A 17,840-nucleotide genomic window follows, 5' to 3' on the forward strand; every position below is an offset into this window, starting at 1 on the left:
TTCCCTCCCACTACCCCAATTGAAGGATTTAAAAACAAAACCCCCAAACATAAACAGCATAATCTAGAAAAACATATCACATTAGCCATGCCCAAAAATAAATGCATGTCATTTTCTACATTTTAAGTTCATCACTTCTCTAGTCAGGAGATTACGTGTTTTGATTTCATTCTTTTAAACTCATACCTATCATTGAATTGTTCATCATTTCAAAGTATTTCAAAGTTGTTGTGGGGAGAGTGTTTCTGTAATGCACTTGTGTAAATTCTTCTCCTATTTCTGCTCACTGCATTCTGAATTAGTTTACAGAAGTCTTTCCAGTTTCCCACTGAAATGATTCATTTTATAATTTTTTATGGAACAAAAATATTCTGTCACATTTGTATATCATAATTTTCTTAACCAATGTCCAAAAGGATGACAGATCTTTACTATCTAATTTTGGTTACTATGAAAAGACTGCTTGCAGTTTTCTTGTATATATATATTTTTTCTTTTTTCTTTGAATTCCCTGGGGACATAGGCCATAGTAGTGGCAGAACTGGGTGAAAGAATACATGGTTTGGCAACTTTCTTGGAATAGTTCTAAGTTATTTTCCAAAATGCCTGTGGCAATTCAAAATTCCATCAACAGTTAACAAGTCAATAAACATTTATTAGTATCTGTTAAATGCTAGAGACTATTTTCCCACAGCTCTTCCAACATTTTCCTTTTTTGTCATTTTTGCCTTTCTGGAACAGTTCCTTTAATTTGCTTAATTATTAGTGCTTTAGAGAATTTCTTCTTATGATTATTGTTGGATTTCTTTCTTTGAAAACTGCTTGCTCATATTTTTTCACCATTTCACCATTCACCACTGATGTATGGTTCTTAATCTTATACTTTTGAATAAGTACCTTATATATCATGCGTTTAAGCCTATTATCAAAGAAACTTTTTGGAAAGATTTTCTTCCTAGTGATGTTTTTCTTCTATTATTTTTTTTTTTTACTACATTAGATTTGTTTGTATAAAAATTTGAATTTATATCACCAAAACTTCAATTTTATCTTGTGTAATCCTTTCTATCATTTACTTAATAATGAATTCTTACTTACCCATAAATTGGAAAGCCTTTTTTTCCCCTTACTCTTCTAATTTGTTTATGTGATCTCTTATTTTTTATAAACCAGTTGGTTTTCTTTTTAAAAATAATAATTAATAATAATAATAATAATTTTATTTTCAAAGATAGTTTTCAACATTCACCCTTGCAAAAGCCTTGTGTTCCAAATTTTTTCTCCCTACCTTCCCCCCACAGTCTACCCTAGACAGCAAGTAACTCAATATATGTCAAACATATGAAATTCTTCTATACATATTTCCATCATTATCATGCTGTATAAGAAAAATCAGATCAAAAGGGGGGAAAAGGAAAAAGGAAAAAAAACAAGCAAACAACAACAACAACAAAAAGGTGAAAATACTGCGTTGTGATCCACATTCAGTCCCCACAGTCCTCTTTCTGGAGGCAAATGGCTCTCTCCATCACAAGTCTATTGGAATTGACTTGAATCACTTCCTTATTGAAAAGAGCCACGTCCATCAAGATTAATCATCACAGAAAGCCATCTATACCCAGAGAGAGAACCGTGGGAACTGAGTGGACCACAACAGAGCATCTCACTCTCTCTGTTGTTGTTTGCTTGCATTTTGTTTTCTTTCACAGTTTTTTTTTCTTCTTCCTTGATTTGATTTTTCTAGTACAGCAAGATAACTCTATAAATATGTATACATATATTGGATTTAACATATATTTTAACATATATAGCATGTATTGGACTATCTGCCATCTGAAGAGGGGGTGGGGGGAAGGAGGGGAAAATTTGGAACAAAAGGCTTTGCAAGGGTCAATGTTGAAAAATTACCCATGCATATGTTGTGTAAATAAAAAGCTTTAATTTAAAAAAAAAAAGATTGATCATCACATAATTTTGCTGCTGCTATATACTTTTGTACATAGTACATATGTACTATGTTCTCTTGGTTCTACTAATTTTACTTAGCATCAGTTCATCTAAGTCTCTTCAGGCCTTTCTGAAATCACCCTGCTGATCATTTCTTATAGAACAATAATATTCCATAACATTTATATATCATACCTTATTCAGCCATTCTCCAACTGATGGACATCCATTCACAGTTTCCAGTTCCTTGCCACTACGAAAAGAGCTGCTATAAACATTTTGCTCATGTGGCTCCTTTTCCTTTTTTTTACGATCTCTTTGGGATACAGGCCCAGTAGAGCACTGCTGGATTTATATGCACGGTTTGATAGCCCTGTTAGATCAGTTCTAATGTGATCATTCATATGTGAGTGTTCTATCCATTATTTATCTTTGTTTAGTGGATAGGATGTTGGTCTAAAACTAATTTCTGCCTGACTATAGTCCAATTCTCCAAAAAACATAGTTTTTGTTGAATAATGAGCTCCTTATTGAATAGTGAATAACTGGAGTCTTTAAGTTTATTAAATACTATGGTACTATATTTATTTGCTTCTATACATTAACTACCTATTTCAACTATTAACCTATCATTTTTTAAAACTAGCACCAAACTATTTTATTGATTACTGCATTGTGAGTACAGTTTAGAGTCTAGTACTTAAAGACCTCCTTTCTTCCTCCTTTAAATTATTACTCTCAAGATTTTTGACCTTTTATTCCACCATATGAATTCCATTGTTATTTTTTCCAGGTTTCTACAATATATTTTTGGGAGTCTGGCACACAATACTGAATGAGTAAATTGATTTAGGCAAAAAAAATTTTTTTATTATATTGGCTCAACCTACTCATGAACAATTAGTAATATTTCTCAAAAGATTTAAATCTTAATTTCTGCAAAGTATAATAATTTATACAGTTTTTGGATAATTTGGGAAGATGCACTGCCAAATATACTTCTTCTGTAGTTATTTTGAATGGAATTCCTCATTCTAGTTCTTTGATTAGATATAGGAATAGTAATGATTTATGTAGCATTATCTTATCTCATGCAGCTGAATTTATTATTTCAATTAATTTTAGTTGCTTCTCTAATGGTCTTTAAGTATACTATTATATCATCTGCAGAAATTGATGATATTTTGCCATTGCCGATGCCTTATTCCTTCAATTTCTTTTTCTTGTCTATAGTTTGTCTACAATTATCATTTATATCACTATGTGATAATGGACATCCTTCTTTTACCCTTGATTATATCAGAAAGTATTTTTACTTTTATGTTTACCTTTACATTACACATATTTGCTATATATGAAGAGAAGGTGCATTTATTCCTATGACCACTAGAGATTTTTGGATAATATGTGTTAGATTTTTTCAAAATCCTTTGGGGTAATTAGTAATAATATGATATCTTAAAAATTTTTTGTATTAACATAACTTATATTTTGTCTCTATTATGTCTAAATCTTGCACCTCTATATCCCTAATATAAACTTAATCTAGTCATAGCATATGACATTTCTAATACATTGTTATTACCCATTTGACAATATTTTACTTTAAATTTTAACTCAATATTGTTAGTTATATTTGTCTGTAGATTTCTTCCTCTACTTTATCTCTCTGTGTCTTAGGCATCAAGTTTATATTTGCATCATAGAAACAGATGAGAAGTGTTATTTTTTTCCTTATCATTGCAAAAAATGTACATGGTATTAGAGTTAGTTGTTTTTTTAATGAGAGAAATCATTTGGTCTTACAATTCTTTTTTCCATATTTCAAGAATTATGTATATCTTGTTCATTTTTTTGGTTGTTGCTGTATTTTTATAAGTATTCATTTCTGTCTCCTAAGCTATTAATTTTTAAATGTATAAATGGGCAAAATAGTTTCTGTCAATTTCTTTTATTTTCTTATCAACTGTGATAAGTTTTACTTTTTTACTTTTTATATAAAAGCTTGGTTTATATCAAGTAAGATGAAGAAATGTATAAATCAAATAACTATGTATATCTTATAAAGGAACTCTTAAAGCAAAAAAAAAAAAAAAATACCAAAAACAGATTTACAAGTTTTATAAGTTAATTCTATTATATATTTGAAGATTAATTAATTCTAATATCAAACAAATCATTGGCAAGCATTTTGGTGAATTCTTTATTAGACAAATATGGCCCTGAAATCTAATCAAGGAGAGATAAAACAAAGAAAGGAACTGTAGATCAATAACCATAATGGATATCAATGTAAAACTACTGAATCAATGTTAGCAAAGAGGATACAGTGACATATTAAAAAGATTATGCAATAAGAATATTTGTAATAGAACTTGTATTAGAAATGTAAACTTTGTTCAATATTAGAAAAAATATGGCCTATTAATAAAATAAAAACATGTATCGAAAGTTGCTTTAAAAAAATTTTTAACAAAAAATAACAATGTCAGAAACATCAGAAAGCTTAGGAGTAAATGGACCTTTATTTGATATGATAAATAATATCTGTATTTAAAAAAAAAAAAAAGAACTAACATCATCTCTAATTTTAAAATCCTATTGATTATTTGCTATTAAATTACGTGTAAAATCAAAGCTATCCATTGTCACATTATTATTTTATATTGTGCTAAAAAATTCCTCCAAAAGAAAGAATAAAACAATAAAAAGAAATTGAACAAAATAGCATAAACAAAGGAAAGAATATTATTTTTATAGATTATATGATGGTTTATTTAGAACTAGCTAGAGATTCATAATTATAAAACCTATCTATGTACTCCTAGGGCATAAAATTTTCACAAACAAATGCAGAAAAGTAGAAATATTAAATATGTCCTTTACTGACCAAAATAAAACAAGATCATAACTTCTAACAAATTATAGGGATAAGGATTTGACCTGTGATTTTGTTAGTATAGGAAACTCCAAGATGAGGAAAGCACTACCTGTGCAGATCAGCACCTGTTATGGAACTTAGAGTTTTAGAAAGCCATCTAAAGTGTAGAAAGATTAGGTGAATTTTTCAGAATCACATAGCCAGTATTGTGTCAAAGTCCGAACTTGAACCCAATTTTCCTGGCTCCAAAGTTAGCTCCATGGCCACAATTATGATATTTCTTAGTATATCATATGCAAAATTAATAGAACCAACTAATCACTTCAATAAAGTAGTAAGTTATAAAAAAGCCATAAACATCATTAAACTTTCCCTATGTTACCAGAAAACATTGCAGAAAATATAGAAAAAATAGTTCAAAATATGTCAGTTCATCTACTAACATCTATGTCTATGACTACAAAACACTTTTTATAACCTTAAATGATTAGAAAAATATGAATTGCTCTTGGTTAGGTTGAACCAATACAATAAAAATGACAATATTATTCTAATTATTTTGGGGATTATGCATCATGTAATTTAAACTCTGGACTACCTTTTAGAATTAGACAAAATAAATAACAAAATTCATTTGAAAGAATAAAATGGAAATAGGTAAAATTCAAAAGTAGAGGAAGGAAAGCGATCTCTGTAAGTACCAGATCTCCAACTGTATTACAAAAGAGTAACCATAAATTATTTATAAAATAGTCTTTTAGACAAGCATACATTTGTCATTCAAACAATGTGGCCAGTCCATCATAGGGCTCTTTGCAGTAGAACACTGATGAACACATCAGGCTAAAATGCATAGGAACAAGCACACAAGCTTGCTTCCCTCCAGTGGTGACTAGGAAAATGTAAGAGTATCCTACATCATCCAGAACCCAGGCAAGCACCAAGAAATTGATGTATAGAATACTGATGATCTTTTACACCCATTTTGACAATTTCCTACAAGCCCTTATGAATGACAGTGTCAGAGGTCTTGGTTAGATTAATGAATATTACATATAGACTTCTGTTGTCCTCCTGGCATTTCTCCCAGAGTTGGTGGGCTGTTCCTCAGCCCTTTCTGAATCCATGCTGGCTCTCAGGTAGATGACCATCTTCCAAGTGAAGAATCAGTCTATTCAAAAGGACTCTGGGAAGAATTTTGCTAGTAATGACTAAGAGAGAAAACACCATTTGAATCTCACAGGATGATTTTTTTCCTTTACCTTTATATAGATGAACAATGAAAAGCATCCTGGAACTCCTGGGAAATAACCTTCTCTTGCCATACAACCCAGAAAATTTCAGTCCGCTTTTGTACATACAATGGCACCTCCACCCTATAAATCTCGGCTGGAATGGAATCCATACTAGTAATGCTACATTAGAGGAACTGAATAGCTTTCAAAACCTCTTCTCCGATGGGAAGTTTGACTAGCAAGTTCAACTTGAAGTATATGGTCAATGGCTTCCGTATTAATTGATGGTATTCTGTTGAGAACACAATGGAAGCCTATCTGTCCAGGATCATGTTTTTATAACTACTCAATTATGTGGCTCCATCAGTACTGAGTAATTGAAATGCATTATATGTCTTTGGTCCATACATAGCCTTCAGGGTATCATAAAAATTCTGTGGATTGTTAATATCACCATAAAACAGAATTTCAGTTGCCTTTTTACTGAGCCAAGAACATTACATCTCTCTAAGCTTTTGATGGAGTTAAATGTTCTCTTTTTAGAGCTAGAAAAAGAGATAGAAAAACTATCCTGTAGAGTTCTCATTTTTCATTTAGCAGCTTCTGAATTTCCCCACCATTTTTAAACCATTCTTGATATTTGCAAGTGTTCTGACGCAGATGAGTAAATAAGTGCTGTATATCAATAGCTGCTCACTCCTTTTCTGCTCCACTGCTGACCTTTGGGTCAAGTAGATATTCAAGTCCCAGAAGAAATACAATGTAGTAACATGGTGTATAATAAACCCAAGGATATCAACTACTGGAGCGAGATCTCACCCACTACTGGGAAAATGGAAATCAGACTAGCAGGAATCAGGTCTAGAGTAATATCTCACAATGGATACAATACCTAGAAAAAAGAAGTTAGATCATAAACAAATTAGAGAAAGAGAGGAGATATCTTTCACTAATATTGCTTAACCAAACAAGATAATCACAAAAGATAAAATGGACAATTTTTATTACATAAAATTGAAAAGTTTTTACACAAGCAAAATCAATGCAGTTATAATTTCAAAGGAAGAGAGAACTTAAATTTCTTTGTAGGACATCTCTCAGGTAAAAGACTGATATCCTACAAAATTGACCAAAAAAATAAAAAAACAAGGTTTTAAACAGATAGCACTCAAAATACAAAGTGCAACTTAATTACACCCATATGAAAAAATGCTCTAGATAACTCTTAAAAGAAATGCAGATTGAAATTATTCTGAAATGCAGTAATATCATTTACCTCATACTGACCAAATTGGCAAAGATGACAAAGAAAGAAAATGGCTAATGTTGGAGGAGATGTGAGAAAATAGAGACATTAATTCACTATTATTGGATCCAATAATGCACTAGTCCAGTCACTCTAAAGAACAAATTGGGACTATGCTCAACAAAAAAGCAAAAAGCTTTAAAACTGTGAATACTTTTTGACTCATTGATATCATTTATAGACTTTGGGTCTATATGCCAAAAAGAAGATCAAAGAAAGAGGAAAATGATTCTTATGCACAAAACTATTTATAGCAAGACTTTATTGTAGCAAAGAATGTGAAACTCTGGGGCGCCCATTAAGGAATGGTGAAACAACTTATAGTATATGAATATAACAGAATATTATTGTTATATGAAATGACAAATGGGGATGAATTCAGAAAAATTTGGGATGACTTGTAGAAACTGATGCATACTGAAATGTGTAGAATCAGGAAAATAATTCATTCAATGAATACAACATTGTAAAGAAAAATAATTTTGAAAGCTATAAGAATTCTAATCAATGCAATGACCAATCACTACTCTAGAAAATTGATGATATTTCCCTCCTTTTAGAGAGGTAGTGGAATGTAAGTGCAAAAAGAGACATATTTTCAGAAAAGGTCACTGTATAAAGTTGGTCTGATTTATTTACAAGGGAAGTATTTATTGTGGGGAAGGAGACTTTCAGAAGAGGGGAGTTATAAGAATAACAAAAAAAAAAAAGAAAGAAAAGATATCAATGAAATATAATATTGAGAAAGAAGTGTAGGAAAAGAGACAGAAAATCAGGGCAATATTGATACTATTTTGTCAAATTTAAATCATACTTTTAAAAATCTATATGTGAAAAAAATTCATGGTTTCCTATTCAATCCTATTTTTTATTTCTCTTAAATTTAATTTAATTTTTTTCCTTAATAGTATTTTATTTTTTCCAACATTTGTTTTTGTAAGATTTTGTAAGATTCCAAATTTTTCTCTCCTCCTTCACCTCCTCCCTCCCCAATTCAACAAGTAATCTGATATAGGTTAAACAGATACAATTCTTTTAAATATATATCCATATTTCAATCCTATTTTTGTTCCTTATATACAGAAATATTTATGTTTGCTGGTGTTTCCAAGTAACTACAAAAAAAAAAGAAAACTTGAAGAGGAGAGGCGAGTAAATAACCAATGACTTTCTAATCATTAAATGACATTTTCTTTATGTTTATCCTGCGAAATGTCCCTACTAACTGATGATACTCTCTCAGTTTTCCTTCATCCTAGCTATTCCTTCTAAATGTGTTCTCCAATAGTTTTTTTTTTCTTCCTCCTCCAGATTAGAGGTGGGGAGCTTCTGGCCAACAGGCCATAAAAGGTCCACAATATCATTTGCTAAGGCAACTGCAGGTGATGAAGAGCTGAAAGCTAGATATAACAACCTCCCACTGCTTTAGTTCTATAAGTTGATCATTTTATATGACTCACAAATGATGCTATAAATATCCAAAGGGCTCTTGGCAGAAAAAAAAGATCCCCTACCCCTGCCCTAGATGATGGTCCCCAGAATTTTGTTCTCATCCCTCTTCTCTCTCTACACTTTCTCCCTTAATGATTGCAATCAACAGAGAATTTTAATCTCACATCTATGTAAATTACTCCCAAGCCCCTATCTCCAGCACTAACTTCTCTTTCAAGTTCCATTATGTCTAAACACTTTTACTTGAATGTCCTGCTGGCACATAAAACTTAATACAACCAAATTTGAATTTTTCTTGCCCACAAAGCTGCTTCTCTTCCTGACTTTCTAGTTTCAATGACTGGCATTGCAATTACCCACAATACTATCTTTAACACATGCCTTTCTTTTGCCCCTGACTTTGTTAACACATCTGGTTGTTTCTGTTGGAACATCTCAAGGTCTCCTCTCCTCTCTGTTCTCACTGCTTCCAGCTTTGAGTTCACTCTACATATTAGTAATATATAACTTTAAAAAGCATCACATAATTGGTGTCATTGCCACTTCCAATCCATCCATCCTCTACACTACAGGTTAGTAGACTAACTTTTCTATGGTGCAGTTCTGATCATATCACCTTCATAGTTAAAACCCTTCAATGGCTTTGTATAACTACTGAAAGGAATCTGAACATGTTAGCCTGGAATTATGGCTTTACATGAACCTTGCGTATCTACTTTTATCTATCTTGCCAGCATTATTTCAAATGTCCTAATAGGTGGTAAGCACTGTAAGGCTAGAATCTTTTTCTGCCATAGTGACTAGAATCGCACCTTGTACAACAAATACCTTTTTGAGTCAATAATTGGTACAAGGTTTGATAGAATCAAAGCTAGAAGAGTACTGATATTCTCACTTTCTTTCTCTCTCTTTCTCTCTCTCTTTCTCTCTCTCTCTCTCTCACACACACACACACACACACACACACACACACACACACACACACACAGTGAATAAGCATCTGTAAATTAAAGGGAAACAAAGGTCAATCTAGAATGTTAAAACAATCAAAATTAGAGATAAAGGAAACTAAACTAAAATGCTTTAGAAAGCATTTGATTTGAATTAAAACTTCGGAAAGCAGAAAAGCTCCTAGTAATCAAATGCCTAAAATGATTCAAACAGCTTATAGCCTCTTTCTCTGACCTACCCATTCCTTGACAAAAGTAAGTCAAATCATATTTTTTAAAAGCCACATCTTTGAAGGTTCCCAGCAAGATCACAGCTCTGAATCCAATAATACTTGAGGTCATTCAATATTAACATCACTCAGTGTTCACAAGTTGATGGGGTTTGTTTTTCAACTCTTTTAGATACATCTTGAGGAAAGAGAAACCATGGAAGCAGAAGGCAGTGTTAATATGAATGGCAGCATATAAAGAAATTGTGACAGAGCACAGAATTATCACACTAAAGACACAAGCAGTAAAATATGGGTCCACAAAAATGGCACAAAGCACTGCAGGAATATAGCTAATTATGGCTAAAATACATCTAAGAATGATGGAACTTTGGGAAGGAGATAAAGTGGGGATTCTTCCTTATGAGGGTTAAAGGGTTATCACAAGCACAAGGGAAGCAGGAAATAGCCACAAATGAGTGGGATATGAGCAAAAGGTCAAAAGGATAGAAGAATGGCCAGGGAGACATGGGAATAAATGAGGTCAGAAATATAAAAGACAACAGATTTATAGTGGGTTCTGAAAAGGAGAATAAGATATTTGAACTTTGTATCAAGCAAGCATGAATATTCGAGGAATTCCAACTATGAAAACCAGAGCATTCCTTGAATAAGGCAAAAGCTCTTTTTTCATTCTACTAAGATTTAAAACGAATGCTCTAAGGGCCAGCATGACAGAAGAGAAAAAGGCATAAAATAAGTTTCAGGTTAACAATCCTGAAGAAATAGATAAGCATGTTCTTCAGGCTTTCCAGGAAATATTCTATCCTCCAGTTTCCAGACATACTAGATTAGCTAAAACAGTGGTAGATTTCACTTTCTTTTCCAGGGTAGTTGATTATTCAAGTTACTTTATGACCTCTATGGAAGTCCCACGCTAAGAGGTGATTTTAGGGATATTTGGCAGTGGCAGGTGGGGATGTGGTTCTTGTGCCTCATTCCTTCAAAACTGTGGGTTAACTCCGTAATATAAAGTTTGATTCTATAGAGACAGGAAAGGAAAGATTTGATATGATTCATTTCCCAGACTGTGTTTTCTTTCATCCCTGGTGTTCTATATCAATGTAAAGAAGAGTTGCCTAAGAACATTTCAATGGAAATATGCTACTTAGAAGGGACTTGTTTCTTCTTAACTCAGTGAGAATATTCTTTTCTATAAAGGGATTTAAGAGGGTACAGTAACACCACTCTAAATCTCATTCTCTTCTTTCTAATGAGATTTGACTTTCTAGATCCTAGCTATCAAGTAGCTGTAGGAATCTCCTAAAAGAGATCATTATAACTGTAATTTTTCTAGAAAAATCTCTATAATAGGAATAGTCCCATAGAGGAGCAGTAAAGGCTAGTAGAAAGCCGGGAAGATGAAGAGTGGAATAGTTTTACACAAAAGCCAAGTTTTGATTAGTGTTTCCTTTTTTCGTACTCTTTCTCTTTTTCCCCTTTCTTCCCTTCTGTATCCCTCTTTTTCTTTTGTTATTTTTCTTCTTCCACTCCTCCCTTCAACCAGTGCTTCATCTAAAAATAGAAATTTTGCTATATACTACCCTGCCTTTAAAACTTCTGAGCTAGTAGGTAAAATGTAAATCAACATTTTATATATTTATCTAAAACTCATTTCTGTACCTGAAATGAAAGACAGGCTTTATTGACTGACCCTCACACTTCACTTGCTAAATAGAGAAGACTGTTCTCTCATTCTGAGCTCATTAGATTCATGCCTGGAAACGTTTTATGGTTAGTCCACTTGAATGGAGTTTGCCAAAAGGGATGGAATTCTGATTGTTTATCTACAAAAATCATCATGTGCAAATGGTTTTATTCCTAAGAAACTGGCTTTATTAGAAAAATGGAACATAATGCCCTGAAAAATTTTAATCGATTCTTTCTTTGGCAGATGTTTTTGGTAGTTAGAAGTTTACTATTTTGATCAGCCATGCATTTACAATTTGAGTTTATTATTTTCTTCCTATACAAAATAGATAATGCCCAATAAAAATATAATGAACAAGAGCCCTAGTTCATTGTCACTAATTTACTGTGTGACCTTGAATAAAACCTTTCCTCTCTTTGGGCATCTGCAGGTTTCAATAGTATCCTCCACTTCTGTGACCTTGGACAAGTCCCTCATCCCAGCTGGACCTACAAGGACTACAATCTCCTACCCCTTTATGCTTTTGGGGAGGCTCAAAGTCTGAGTAACTCTGTCAAAGCAAGGTGGAAGAAGCAACCTGAAAGGCCTGTCTTTTGCCCAGCAGCAAGTTTGAACAACTAATTGCCAATTTCTTAGGCATTCCTTCCAGCATGAAGCACCAATCTACAACCTTGACCTATACTCTAGGGTGTAAGGCAATGGGTGCTCTGTTGCCTCCTTATAATGCCTAGTTCTGTTTAACCCAGAAAAAAAAAAAAAAGAAAAAAAAAAAACCTCTAAAATTCCATCTGGCTTTGTCAGTTTGGGACCTAATTTCACCTGGTATCTCAGCAAAACTGCCCTATATCCTTGCTCCCTGCTAACCCTACCTGCTTGCTTGCCCATTTCCCTCTAATGCTTAGGTTTTGTCTCATAGTGCTCATGGCCCACTTTTGTCTTACAGTGCTCACGCCCTAGTCCCACACCAATTTTCTTTCAACAGTTGACCAGAGCTAGAAGTAAAAGTCCTGGAAGTCTTAACAACTTCCCAAATATACAGCACAGAGTAGAAACTTTTGTTCTGCAGTAGAGTCCCACTCCTTTCTCCCAACTTGTAGGTGTGATAAGAGATCTGTCCGACCATGTGTCTCTCGTGGGGAGTTTATTGTTTTATCTTGTATTGCATTTTAGCATCCTGACTCTCACTCACACTACATTAAGTCAAGATAGCAGTTTAATCTGTAAAATGAAATGGTTTGCCTAAGAACCTGTGACCTATGGTATAAATGATTTTAAGGTCCCTAGCAACTCCAATATTTATGACTTTATTTCCCTGCAAGGGTAGGGTAGGTTCTGATCCTGTGATTTCACTAGTACCGTGTTTCCCCGATAATAAGACCTATCCTGAAAATAAGACACCCACATACTCTTTAATATTCCGCTAAAATAAGCCCTCCCCCGAAAATAAGCCCTATCGAACTTACTATGGAAACGGTCATCATGGTGATCCCCTGCGCTATATGCTGCGTAGCGGTACCTTCAGTAAGCAGCGCCGCCCTCCCCTCCCGGGTGAAACGCACGTCGCGCTCCGAGCTGCATCCAATCAGAGCTGCAGCAGTGAGCAGGTCATCCTCTTCTTCCCTGGTGATTTGCTTGCTGGCGCTACTGAGAGCAGCGCCGCGGAGTAGAGCTGAGACAGGACCATCTAAAAACTCGGTAAGTTCAGTAAGCGATGGAGAATAAAATAAGCACTCAGGGGGCATGATGGAGGCTAAAAGGGGCATGATGGAGGCTAAAATGGGCTGATGGAGGATAAAAGGGGCATGATGGAGGCTAAAATGGGCATGATGGAGGATAAAAGGGGCATGATGGAGGATAAAATAAGCCCTCCCCTGAAAATAAGCCCTCTGGTGTTTTTTAGTCAAAAAAATAATAAGACAGTGTCTTATTATCGGGGAAACACGGTAATAGAAACTCTCTAATGAGGAAACTCTCTTTATCATTGCAGATCAGCAAGTGCTCTGAAACTTGAAAGATGTCGAAGGCAGTTTTGATTAAACAGTTCTTCCTGACTCTGAGGTCAGGTCTCTATCCACTATTTCAAACTGGCTTCTTCATAAACTAAACAATTTTGATATAAGTAAAACTAATAGACAGTTTTGAAAGTCTAAGCAAAAATGAGAAGCCAAGTCTGTCTCTAATGCCTCCCAATATCACTTTGTGTTCTCTCTCTCAACCAGCCCAAGTGCTTTTATGTTGTTGATACTATAGACTCCCATCAGTCCCCACTGCCCTCTCAACCAGGACTATACTCTGGGCTCCAAAGCTACTGATGAGGTTTGGCAGAGAGCAGAGAGTTGTGGGAACCCCTTCTGGTCAGCGCAGATCTTTCGTAAAAGAATTTACGAACCCGAAAAGTTAAATTGGCAAAAAGAAGTTTATTGGCACTGAGAAGTCAGCTTTTGCTAGGAGGCTAACTTCCTCAGTGGCAAGGTCCTGACATAATAGCAAAGTCTAGCAGAGAAATCTTGGCAGAGAGATAAAGAGGAGTTAACGCTGAGAAAAGGGTGTCTTCTTGATGTGGTTTGAGTAGTCTCAATTCCTGGTGGTCTAGAGGTTAGTGGCAATAAGAGAGTTGTTAAGAATCTCCTTTAAATCGTCTGCAGGTTTTAGGAGTGAAATAATTCACTCATTCCCGAATTATTAATTGCAAAATGAAAGTTTATTGTTGGATAGAAATCAGTTTCTAGTGGAAAATGGATTTTTGACACTGAGAATGCTTTCTCAGTGGACAGAAGGTCCTGGCAGCTGAGTGAGCTACCTAGGTCCATCTGCAAAGGCTTTAGTTGAAGGAAGCTGTTGTATTGGATATCTTGGAGGGGAGCTAGGACAGCCCGAGCAGGTCAGATCGAGGGGGAGAGTAGAGCTGGAACAGATCAGATCAGGATTCTTGGTAGGGGCTTAAATTCTTATCAGTTTTTCAGCCAGGATCTCCTATTGGAATTAACAACACTTCAAAGGGATGCTTTTTGACCAGGATTTCTAATTGAATCAAAGGCTCTGGCATCCTGGAAAGATAACTTGTCTGGGGAAGATATGCCTTCCCCAGGAGGAGCTGAGAATCTGAAAAGGATCACAGATCAATAGGAAATAGTTTCTTAAAGGGCCCACAACCTGCTTCATCCTCAGTGGGCAAGGGGTTCTGACAGGCAGCTATGCCAAGGAAAGGTCCCTTGGCCTGGCATGTTCCTAATTTTGGCTCTCTGCAAAGAAATGAGCCCCAAAGTTGCTCTTTTAAGAGAGATTTGAGACTAAAGTTTCAATTGAATGAGGTTACTGCCCTCAGGCCTAGATTTTTAGTACAATGGGACCATTTATTGGGAGTGGTCCTGAGCTAATCTTCAGCTCCATAGGGGTCCATAGAAATCTAGATCTCCAGCTAAATGAGATTATACTTAAGTTTAAGCTAAGTAGGAGTGATTCTGGACTCAACTAGTCCCACCAAGATAATAGGATGAAACCACTTTATCTTGATTCCCTAAGGCAGGCCTCTCCCAGAAGAGTTTCTCAAACATTTATCCCAAAGTCAGGACAGTTTCAGGATTCCCCCATCACTACCATTCCCCTGTTCCTCTTTATCATTCAGTCAATCAACTGACAAACATCTAAAAAGGCGATACTAATACTTTAAGTCCAGCTTCATAGGGAATACACAAAGAATTAGATACCATTCTGGCCCTCCAAGAACTTACCAATTAGTAAAAATAATTAAGAGAGAATGGAAATAGGAACATGCCAGTGTTAAGAAACAGAGGAGCCCAGATCCCCTACAAACACTTCATTAAAACTCTAAAAATGTATCAGAAGGCAAAATGATAAAAATTGAAGAGAATTAACTAAAAATTACTCTAAGACTACAAAAAAGAGCATGAGAATTCTGTGGAATCATGGACTAGAAACAAGGTAGTCAAAAAGCCCAGACCTATAGCAAAAAAAAAAAAAAAAAAAAAAAAAAAGTGCCAGAGTTACTTATTTTATATAGTTCTGTAGCAACTTTCCATTCTTAGCAAAAAAAAAAAAGGCAGTCCAGTCCAAGGATGTAGTAGGGTGATCAAGGAGCCTAATCTGTAGCAGAAGACAAAATCAGCTAATCACCCAGACAGCCTACGTCTGAATCACAAAGACAAGGTTAAAAGAAGTCCTGTAGAAGGTAGGTCTAGTCAACCATTGGACTTAGAAGCAATCATGCCCTACTCACATCATACGAGAATGGGAGTGGAATTACAATGAAGGTGAAGCCCTCAATCTGGAAACTAAGATTGGAGATATGAGTAAATAATGAATGGGTTAAAAAAAAAAAATGAACATAAGGAAGAATTATTTGATAGCAAGAAAAATCTAAGGGACAATATCGGAAAATAGCAACCTCATAGTGAGTCCAGGTAAAGTCTCAGAGAAACAATTTGGTAGCTAAGACTACAAAAGAATCTGGAAGAAATCAAAAGAAGACTATCTAAAAAGGAAAAGAGTGACAAGAAAAATACCTTAGAAGAGATAGTAGAAAAACCTACTCAAAATTTGAACTCCCTGAAAATGAGAATGAACCAAATAGAAGATAAAAACTTCATGAGACAAGAAGAAATAATTTAACAAAATCAAAAGATGAAAAAAAAAAGACTATATAAGGCATATGTTATCAGGTCAAGGAGTAGTAATTTCAGAATTATTGAACTTGAAAACTATGAAAAGAAAAAGATGCCAAATTTAAAGAAATGAAAACTGTTTAGATAAAAAATAAAAACAAAAATAATACACTGACCATCACCCAAAATGAGTTATAAAATGAAAATTCCAAGGAACAACACATACAAAATTCCAAATCAGAGAAAGTAATCAAAGCAAGTAGTTAAGGACAAATCATTTAAGTACAGCTAGCCACAATCAGGATTATACAATCAAGATTATCTGAAAACTGCTAGTATAACAAAGAAGAGAATTTCAAAAACGATACTACAAAAGGTTAAATAAAAAGGCTTACAACTAATAGGAGAATGTACCATTAGGGGAACAGTGTTTTTCAAACATTTTTAATAAAAATGGTCAATTAAATGGCAATGTAGAAGACAAAATAAACAGAAAGATGTACATATTTGGTCTACTGGAATGGACTATGTGAGGATGAATTATCTACATTCATGCAAAGAAACATGTCCCTTCAGAATCCTATTGAATTCAAAGGTCATAGAAAAAGTAAAACATGATAAGCAAGTGATTGGAAGGGAGATAAACCGGAAGAGTGGTTAAAAAAAGGAAAAATAAGCAACCAATCTTGAGAAAATACAATAATTATTTTAAAATGAAGAAATCAAGTGTTTATTAAATGCCTATCGTGTGATAAGTACTATGCTAAACATTAGAAATATAAGTAAAGGCAAAAATGTGGTCTTCAAAGTACTCCCATGTAATGGTGGGAAACAACATGCAAATATTTATGTAAAATACATATATACATATATGTATTTCCTATTGAAATTCCCTAATGAAAGTGAAAGCAAGATAATATTTCTATAGCATGCTCTAGAAATAATGAAATTAATAGCAAAAACTTCAGAATGATTCAGAAAAAAAAATTCATTTTGAAAAACAAAAATAGATATTAAAGTATACATTGAAAGAGAATTGAGAATTGACAAAGGAGAAATAAAAAAGATAAATGTAACTATAGAAAATATGGGATATACACTAAAGAATCACATAAAAAGTAAAGTTGGTTCTTTAAAAAGAATGGCGGAACTAGAACTTTTTTTTTTAAATACAGAAATTGAAAAAAATCTAAAAAAGCAATAAAGTCCCCAATGTATGTAACATATAAATTATATACAAGTTAAAGTGATTAATTTTGATGATAGATTATGCAAAAAAACCACTTAGGGTTCTCAGCAAAATTTTAAAAACCTAAAACCTCTAAATATCATACATAAGGAAAAATATAAAATAGTTGTCCAAACTTTGGAAACAAAAGCCAAAGAATAACTTGCGGAATCTATGGAATACCAACATAGAGAAACACAAAGTTTAATTCACTAGTAAAAGTATAACTAAAACTATAAAGGTAGAATATTAACATCAAATAACAAATATTTCAGGAAGCCCGAAAATAATGCCCTCTA

General features: G+C 33.9%; 1 protein-coding gene across 12 annotated transcripts in view; it reads right to left on the reverse strand.

The window, feature by feature from the left end:
- STK33 (serine/threonine kinase 33) overlaps positions 1-17,840 on the reverse strand; it is a 264,638-nt gene that overhangs the window by 102,357 nt on the left and 144,441 nt on the right. For 2 of the 12 annotated variants that reach the window (XM_074275725.1, XM_074275719.1), the window contains exon 4: positions 2,143-2,200. The exons of the other annotated variants lie outside the window; for them this stretch is intronic. The gene's annotated coding sequence lies outside the window, so the exon portion shown is untranslated. The remainder of the gene's footprint in view (positions 1-2,142; positions 2,201-17,840) is intronic. 12 annotated transcript variants of the gene reach the window in all.

This window comes from Sminthopsis crassicaudata, chromosome 6, assembly GCF_048593235.1.
Source record: "Sminthopsis crassicaudata isolate SCR6 chromosome 6, ASM4859323v1, whole genome shotgun sequence".
NCBI classification, from domain to species: domain Eukaryota; kingdom Metazoa; phylum Chordata; class Mammalia; order Dasyuromorphia; family Dasyuridae; genus Sminthopsis; species Sminthopsis crassicaudata.